General features: G+C 31.1%; 1 protein-coding gene across 2 annotated transcripts in view; it reads right to left on the reverse strand.

Moving 5' to 3' along the window:
• The window catches only part of LOC148305030 (uncharacterized), a 166,522-nt gene extending 157,323 nt beyond the window's left edge, over positions 1 to 9,199 (reverse strand). For both annotated transcript variants that reach the window (XM_088267336.1, XM_088267338.1), the window contains exon 1: positions 9,045 to 9,199. The gene's annotated coding sequence lies outside the window, so the exon portion shown is untranslated. The remainder of the gene's footprint in view (positions 1 to 9,044) is intronic.
• Between the last annotated feature and the right edge of the window lie 810 nt (positions 9,200 to 10,009).

Genomic DNA, 10,009 nt, shown 5'->3' on the forward strand with positions numbered 1-10,009 from the left:
GAAATATAAATTATTCACCGGGAATATTATATATATATATATATATATATATATATATATATATATATATATATATATATATATATATATATATATATATATATATATATATATATATATATATATATATATATATATATATATATATATATATATATATATATATATATATATATATATATATATATATATATATATATGACTTACGAGTATGTGTGTAAAAGTTTTGAAAAATAAATAAATAAATGAAAAGATCACTCATGAGGCCTTTTCCGCATTCCAACATAGATGGCAATTGTGAACTCACACATACTCTGTTATGAGTTTGATCAATATATCGGCAAGGGCCATGGCGAAGTAGCGAAACTGGCGTCGCGGGTTCGATTCCCGCCGATTGCAAAATGAATTCAAGAAACATTTATTTTCGATTGGTCTTGGTGTTTGTGGTATATTTTTCACATTTACCTTCCCTATCCTTACTATCCTACTTGCAGATAAGCCTCTAAAATTAGAGGCTTTGCGGGTTATTCCTATAAAAAAAAAACTAGAAGCTGCAAAAATTTGAGTATTGTGGTTGTCATGCGTAGAATTTGTGAATGTTACACGTATATAAAGTGGTCATTTAAACCAGCCTATGACAGTCGGAAGCCCCGTAAATGCACAGATTTCCATATTCTTCTTCATCTTTGATAAGATGTCAAAAAATAATATTAAAATTGGTATTGTACAAGCGTTTTATTTAATAAATTATAATACTAAAAAGGAAATTCTACTCGATCGATAATCAGATAATGACCGTGTTCAAAATTTGGTATTTCCCGGACCATCTTCATAGCAGTCTGATTCAAGGTTGTAAAAATGTAATATTTTCTATGTGCTAAATGTCAGAATCTCATCGGTTCACTAAGAAACCAAGGACGTAATAATGACTTTAATTTTATACTCAATCTGACCATCTTTATCCCTTTGAAGCCCAAACTTATTCCTGTATACATTAAAATAATTGTTATTACTAACGGTACTGGAACACTTATGATGAGGAAGGCGGAAACGCGCGAATGAAGACAATTTTATATTTTCCAAAAAATTACAAAATTATCAACGAGAGAAGAGCAAAGCGACGCCAATAAATTGAGTGAAGCACGATGTTTCCCTTCTTAACAGTACTGCAAATAAACACAAAGAAAACACGTCACCAAACCGATCAAATAATACTCAGTACTAAAACTCAAAGGACAAAGAGCGAGCGCGACGTATAAACGTTTGAATTTTAATCTTATCTGAGCACTTTTGAAAAATTTGCCCTCCACCCTTTACATACGATTTTAAAGGAGTTGCATGTGATGGGGACAATATTGAAAACAAAAAAAAAGTCAATGAACTGCGTCTCTTTGTTCTTCTCGCATACATTTATGAATACTATTTTGATACACAAATTCTTATAAAAAATAAACAGATTTGGAATGAACATTAACTGTCTTTAATTTGGCATATAAAAAAATATTTTAACCATAATTAATTTCGTTATTAAAAATGTGTTCACTCGTGTACATGCATACAACACATGGAATATGTAATCAAAATACGTGTACAAAGTGGTATTTAACCAATATATATATATATATATATATATATATATATATATATATATATATATATATATATATATATATATATATATATATATATATATATATATAAATATATATATATATATATATATATATATATATATATATATATATATATATATATATATATATATATATATTTATATATATATATATATAATATATATATATATATATATATATATATATATATATATATATATATATATATATATATATATATATATATGTATATGTATATATATATAAATATATATATATATATATATATATATATATATATATATATATATATATATATATATATATATATATATATTTATATATATATATATATATATATATATATATATATATATATATATATATATATATATATATTATATATATATATATATATATATATATATATATATATATATATATATATATATATATATATATAATATATATATATAGTATATATATATATATATATATATATATATATATATATATATATATATATATATATATATATCTGTTTTTTAAATGCAAATAAAGTATTGAATCGATTTTATAATAAGTGTTTTGCCCAAGTGTTGGGTTGTGGTCCCGTGGTTAGTGTCGCGGACTCTCGGAGTTTCTCAGTTTCTCAGTTCGAACCCACTCTACCACAATTTGATACCTATTCCTAACAATGAGCCGCTTAGGCTCACATAAAAAGTATGAAATTGAAATATTTCTGTAAATAATAAAAAAAACACAAGTTTTTCTCTTCGTTTGAGTGTGTTTCTTTGCGAATGAATGGGTGTTATATACCATGTATCTATTTGTGAAGACCTATAATTGACTTTGTGTTAATTGTTTTCTTTACTGTCATGTATTTGTAGTTGTTAGTTTTCTATAAAATAAAATAATAAAAAAATAAAACTCTAAGGTAAGTAACTCTATAATTTAAAAAAGCGATTGAGTATAAATTCTTCTTCCTGAATATTGATGTACGTTCTCGCAAATTATCACGTTGACCGCTAAATTATCGTTCAGACTTGTTTGGACATACATATTTAACGGAGAGATCTATTTTAATACAGTTATCGGTGTGATAAACGATTCGTTTTTTTTAACTGAAAGATAACGGACGGAGCTAAGTGTTTTTTTATAATTTTTCGCTCAGATTTAACAAAGTCAACATTTTGTTTTAATCCCCGAATTCGTTGGTGAAAAAATAATACAAAAAAAGCTAATCTGGGTCTGAAAGAGTTAAATGTTATAATTTAGCATTCAAAGGTGATTAATGATCTAAAAATCTGGTATTTTGAAACAAGTATTTATTTAAAGTGGGTATTGATCTTTCACAAGGAATATTATATCAAGATATTGTATTAAGATCTCAACATAGACGAAGAAGAATATGTAAACCTTGTGAATTTACAGAACTTTAAACCACGTGTCACAGGTTCTTTTAAGTGATCACTGCTATACACGCGTAAATTTGAATATTCTACCCATGATTGACGACCACACTATACAGATTTTGTTATGCTTCAGTTTAAAATATCTTAGGCATGTTACTGGTTACCGATTGTTACGACTCCTAACCTGACCACTTTCAAGTATTTGACATGCCTGATCGTGCCATATTTTTCTCGGTTTTCCTCTGTTATAATAGAATTTAAGAAATATGATATTAACCCAATAAAAGTTAAATTAAAAATTTACATGTCAAATTTAAAATGGCATGGTTTGCGATTTTTTTATTTGGTAAGCTATTATCATTTTCTAATATGTGTGGTAGCGTCATATTATAATTATTGTAATAATTGACAGATATGCATGAAGCTGTTAAAAAACGAAAGTAACTGTGGCCGTTAATTTAACAATCTCTGTAAAGTAAGTGATAGTAAAATCAGATTGAGCGATATGGCGTGATCGCTGATGCCTTGTAAATAAATTAAAAACCTTACATAAGAAACTCACACCGACCGGACTTGCATTTTTCAATGAATATTCATTAATTTTTCACGCGTAGCGGTGGTATAAACATTCTGTCCTTGAAACAGAACAGGGCTTTACAGAAACGAAATGGTGTTTAATGAGATTAATACCATGCCATTGAATTTTATAAATGTATAAATATAGATAAATATGTATCGTAGAACGGGGCAAGTAAATATAAGTGATTTCCATTCTAATATTTATTCAAAATTTTCCTGGACCGAATTACCGGAGGGCTAAAATCATTTTTCTTTCATATTATTTTTTGACATCTCATCAAAGATGAAGAAGAATATGGAAGTCTGGGCATTTACGCAGCTTACGACCGTCATAGGCTGGTTTAAGTGATCACTTTACACACGTGTAACATTCACCAATTCTACCCATTATGGACAACCACACTACTCAAATTCTTGGAAGTTCTTTATATTCTTCCGTATTCTTCTTCATCTTTGATGAGATGCCAAAAAATAATATGAAAATAAATTGGAGATAATCCAGATTTTGTGAACAAGTATTTGGACACACTCAAAATGTTGTAAATTTTTCTTTCATGTAATTAAGGATCAAGATAATACTGCGTTGCTACAATGCTGTGCCCTATGCATCATCGGTAGCGGATAAAAATTTTAAAAAATTATTTGTCAACCAGCCTATCATAAGTCATAAACCCAGCAAATGCCAAGGCTTCCATATTCTTCTTCAACAATATTGAGATTTTAAATATCGTAGAACGGGGCTACTTGAACTTTGATGTGTTACTTGAGCCCTGTACAAAAAAGAGATTTAAATCTGTATTTGGTCTACAATAATGAACATATCGTGACAATAAGTGTCACCTGTCAGGGAAACAATGAATCATGTCGATACGTTCATTATTGTAGACCAAATAAAGATTTTTTTTTGTACTGGGCTCAAGTAACACGTCAAAGTTTAAGTGGCCCCGTTCTACGGTATTTGAAATCACAAAATTACTTTTTTTTATCCGCAACCGATGGTGCATAGGGCACAGCATCGTAGCAACGCAGTATTATCTTGATCGTCAATTGCACGAAGGAAAGGTGATTAGCCCTCCGCTTCAGGCAATAGTCCAGGATAATTTTGAATTAATATTAGAATGAAAAATCACTATTATTTATTTGACCCGCCCCTGGGAATCGAGCCCGGGACCTCCAGTACGGTAGCCAAGCGTGCTGACCATTACACCACGGAGGCAGGCATTACTTTACACATAGCAGTAAAAAACTTCACACATATACAACATTCATCATCTATTCATGATTGACAACCACAATACTCAAATTTTCAGAACTCCAAGTTATATTGATTTCTTCATCTATGTTGAGATGTCAAAATGTAAAAATAACTCCTTAGTGGACTAACTAACAGAAACATACTAAAATCTGGATTATCTCCAATTACAGAAGTTATTTTCATATTATTTTTGACATCTCATCAAAGATGAAGAAGAATATGGAAGTCTGGGCATTTACGGGGCTGGCGACCGTCATAGGCTGGTTTAAGTGATCATTTTACACACGTGTAACCTTCACCAATTCTACCCATTATTGACAACCACACTACTCAAATTCTTGGGAGTTCTGTATATATGAAACAATTTAGAAACCTTGTTCTTGAATTACTAGAACTTTACTAGAGACATCTATTGGTGAGATGTAAAGAAGCTTCTTATCAAGCAGAAACTCTCATATTATGCCCAGACTTCCATATTCTTTTTCATCTTTGATGAGATGCCAAAAATAATATGAAAATAATTCCTGTAATCGGAGATAATCCAGATTTTGTGAACAAGTATTTGGGCACACTCAAAATGTTGTAAATAAATTGTCTGAAACTTACTAACATTATAACTTCAGTCTGTTTTCAGATATTTTACCACTATTTTTTTAAAAAAATATTTATACTTAATTAATTTCATTTAAGGAAAAAAATAGAGGTAAAATAACTGTGAACAGAGTGTAATAAAGTTACTAACTCGCTAACTATGTAACTAACTTATTAACTAGCTATTACCAAAAGTAAAATATTTACTTGTTTTAAAAGGGATCTGTAGCCAAAAAGTTTGAGAGCCTCTGCGTTTAAGTATTCAACGTTATACGTAAAAAATATTTATTATACATATTTTTTGCTAGACGGTTGCTACTGTCCTAAACTATTTTCGCGGACACCTACAAGGTCGTTCTAATAAATCAAATATTGTTTTTTTTATTTTATTTTTATAATAGCTTACATATATTTTTCGTTAAACGTGTCGCAGTTAACATACTGTCACATACAGGGAGTTACTAACTTTTAAAATTATATTAAATGTTTTCTACGTAAAATAATTTAAAATCGTATCATTAAATGGTAGTATTTTAAGAGGGTGACGAAGAAAAATTTGGTATGTTCCATTTTTTCAAATACTTGGAAACCGTGGAAAGTAGGTGTTCATATAAGTCATATAAGGAAAGAATGCAAGGCTGAGATAAGCATAATCGATAAAATTAAGAAAGTTGTGTTAAGATATTTTGGCAATCAAATTAGTGAAAAAACAAAATTAAGTCAAATTTATGAAGCGAATGTGGTTGGTGATAAAAGCATAGGAAGCCTGAATAAAAATTGGCATTTTTTAAATGTTTTTCGCAGATACTTTGTGGCGCATTTTATAAACTTTGTAAAACTAAACAACTTTGTTTTCAACAATTTTTTATAATTAGTACACTTTAACCTACCGGTTTCGACAAAAACCTTGTCATGCTAAATCATTCAAAACATTAAAATACTCATACTTAATTACATTCCCTCACCAAAAGCTTCTACACACTCCGTAAAAATTCTTGATGTTAAATTTAAATTGGCATGATCAAATATTTCAAATACTTAAAAGTGGTTGGGTCAGGAGTCGTAACAATCCATGGGTACGTATGAGGAAGTACATGAATGTCGAAGAGGCGAAGATTGTTTGCAGAGATAGACTATCTACCTACCCCTGCGGGGATGCGGCGTAACGGTTAGTATATTTTTTAGTTAAAATATTTAAAAAGAAAAATAATAATTAAAAAATTTAATGCATGCTAAATCCACCTTTTATTTTTTTACTATGACAATTACAACTTCCAATTTTCTGCAAAACTGAAAAAAAATTCCATAAATCGGTTTGATTCTCCTTTTCAGGATTTCAGGATATTTCAGGCTCGCATTTCCGTCTTCTGGAATTTGTTAAACTAGGTCGCGTCACGTATTTCTCGGAAGCCCTCGACTTTTTGTTCCGTGTACATTCACTCTTAAACCTGTCCCGCTGACCGCACGCACACGTATGCGCTCCACATACGTGGAGTGTGTCTGTGAATAAAAAATGAAACCAACATACGTACTCGCATCTCTCAGACGAATGTGCGCCAAAACGATGCATGACAGATGCTTCAATGGTAATAAGTATAAGTAAATAAAGCAAGGCTGAGTTAAGCATTATCGATAAAATTAAGAAAGGTGTGTTGAGATGGTTTGGACACGTGGAACGAATGCGTGAGGAAAGAATGGTTCTACATAATATAATATATAAGTATGTTACTATTACCATTTGTTGACTGTTTGTATTTTTACCAGTTAATGAAAACATTTGTAGTACTCAAAACTAGTAGTTATTGCATTATCAAACTCAAAAGTGGTCCTATACTAGGCAAAATGGAATCTCTCGGATGAATGTGTGGCAAAACGATGTATGATAGATATTCGAACGGTGAAATAAGGAAATAGTGCACGGCTGAGATAAGCATAATCCATGAAATTGAGAAAGCTGTGTTGAGATAGACATGTGGACCGAATGTGTGAAAAAAGAACGGTAAAACAAATTTATGATGCGAATGTAGTTGGAAAAAGAAGCAGAGGAAGACCAAGGAAAACTTGACACGATCAGGTACATACATCAGGAGTCGAAATAATCGGCGGGTTAGTATGAGAAGATAAACGAATGTGGAAGAGGCAATTTTTTTTCGCTAAGACAGAGTGGTGTGTGTCTATTTTCTCTGCCTACCCTTGCTGAGAAGCAGCGTGATGGTTAGTTAGTTAGTTAGTTAGTTAATATGCTTAACTAACCAAACGTACCACACTGATGTGTCTTTGCAAACAATCTTCGCCTCTTCCATATTCATGCATCTCCTCATACATACCCCCCGATTATTCCGACTCCTGCCTTCATTATATTCAAGCATTTGAAATACTTGAAAATGCCAAGTTTTTTTTGGTTTTCTTCTCTTTATATCACCAACTAGATTTGCCTCATATATTTATTTTACTATTCTTTTAGTCATTCGATTCACAAGCCCAATTTTTCGTAATTTTATATCACTGTCATTTTTACGACGTATAAAATTTGCAATTAAATTTGCGGTTTATACATACCAAATCCATTGTAGAAATAACATATGTAGAAAAAATATCGACGGTAGACAGTCAAATTTTAATAATTTTTGTTTGTGTAAAATGCACTGTGTGACACATTTAGGAAGAGACAGTTAAGCGTGAATAATCTACTGCATATGTGAATTTATTTATTTATTTATTGTATAATAAAAGTACAATAAATATTATTGAGTGTAAGTCCCTCTCCAAGCACAAGAACTTTGTCTCTTTTTTGGAGAGGCACAGCGCAACTAGTGTTAGATATTTTAAAAGTACGTCGAAATGCCTAGTTATGAAAATAGTGAAAAAAAATTAAAATAAAAAATCTGTCTCGTAATATGTAAGATAAATTTGTAGAATGGCCTCCATAGTGTTATGGTACGCACGCTCGGCTACCGTACTGGAGGTCCTGGGTACGATTCCCGGAGGAAGGTCAAATAAATATAAGCTATTGTCACTATAATACTTGTTCAATATTACCCTGGACTAGTACCTGAAGCGGAGGGCTAATCACCTTTCCTTCGTGTGTTTAATGATCAAGATAACACTGAGTTTATATGCAGCAGTACCCTATGCACCATTGGGTGCGGATAAGGGTTAGAACTTTATCACAATTATAATATTTTCTTATTAAAAAAAGGAATTACCCGCAAAATGTCTATTTAGGAGGCTTGAGGCAGGTAGAATAGTGAGAATGGGGAAGGTTAATGTAAAAAATACATCACACACACCCAGGCCAATTGAAAATAAATGTACTTATATAATTCTGCAAAATACTACATACTCTACTGATTGATGAGAAATTTTGACTGTCATCCATCGATATTTTTTTATGATAATATGTTTTAAAAATGCACTTTTTATCTATACTTTAAAAACACATGCAAATTTAAAAAAAAAAACAATCGCAAATAAAAAAAATTAACAGAAAACGTGGGAAGAAAAACGGTACTAATAATTAGGTCAATATAAAATTGGGGCACAGTTAACACGATCACATTTCAAGACAGATAAGTATGTGAGACAACTGACGTTTCGTGTCGGATTTGGCGCGACTTTGGCCCTTCCGGGGTTGGTTCCGGGAGACAAGATGGCGGCCGGAAGTGCGTCAGGGGTGGCGGACGTGAGTGCGGGTTCGGAGCGCGGCGTGTCGGACGACCTTTCCACTCGGTTGGACATTAGCGACTGGCGGGCGCGGAGTCGCGGGTACCGCTACAAACGTCTTTCTCTTTGAGACTTGTTTCTGAGGCGGTTCAGCGGCGGTTCTCAAAGTGTGTCAAAATGCAATATCGATTTGATTTTTGTTTATGTTTATATATGCACCGAAAAAACTTGATAGATGTACGAATGGCGATATAAGGAAAGAATGCAAGACTGAGATAAGCATTGCAACATTTTGACTGTGTCCAAATACTAGTTCACATATCTGGATTATTAGGAGTTATTTTTATATATTATTTTCGACATCTTAACAAAGATGAAGAATATGGAATTTTCAATAAATGTTTTACTTAGTAAATACCACTATTTCGTAAAATCTACTGTGACACGTTTTTTGATGCATTCCGCATCATTTTCAAACACCGTATGATGCGGAATGCATCGAAACACGTGTCACAGTAGATTATAAGAAATAGTGGTATTTACTAAGTAAAACATTAATTAAAATGGATAGATTTTACAACAAAGTGACTGCCGAATCAATTAATTACAGAATATGGAAGTTTGAGAATTTACGAGGCCGTAAATGCTCAAACTTCTTTATTCTTCTTCATCTATGTTGAGATGTCATAAAATACTTCACAATTGTATTTTATCGTTACAAAAATATATATTTATTTTTAAAATTGTAATTAAGGCTCTAACAGATCACACTGGATATTGACCTGTTCCATGTGTCTGAATGAGTATTCCGAAGCGGGATTTTACTACATCTTTAGAAAAAGTATTCTTGCTTATTTTAGATTTTCGTTAATGTAAACGCCTTAATTTTTTGT

Source organism: Brachycentrus maculatus, unplaced genomic scaffold (genome assembly GCF_059751285.1).
Source record: "Brachycentrus maculatus isolate JH-2025_06_01 unplaced genomic scaffold, ASM5975128v1 h1tg000293l, whole genome shotgun sequence".
In the NCBI taxonomy this organism is placed as follows: domain Eukaryota; kingdom Metazoa; phylum Arthropoda; class Insecta; order Trichoptera; family Brachycentridae; genus Brachycentrus; species Brachycentrus maculatus.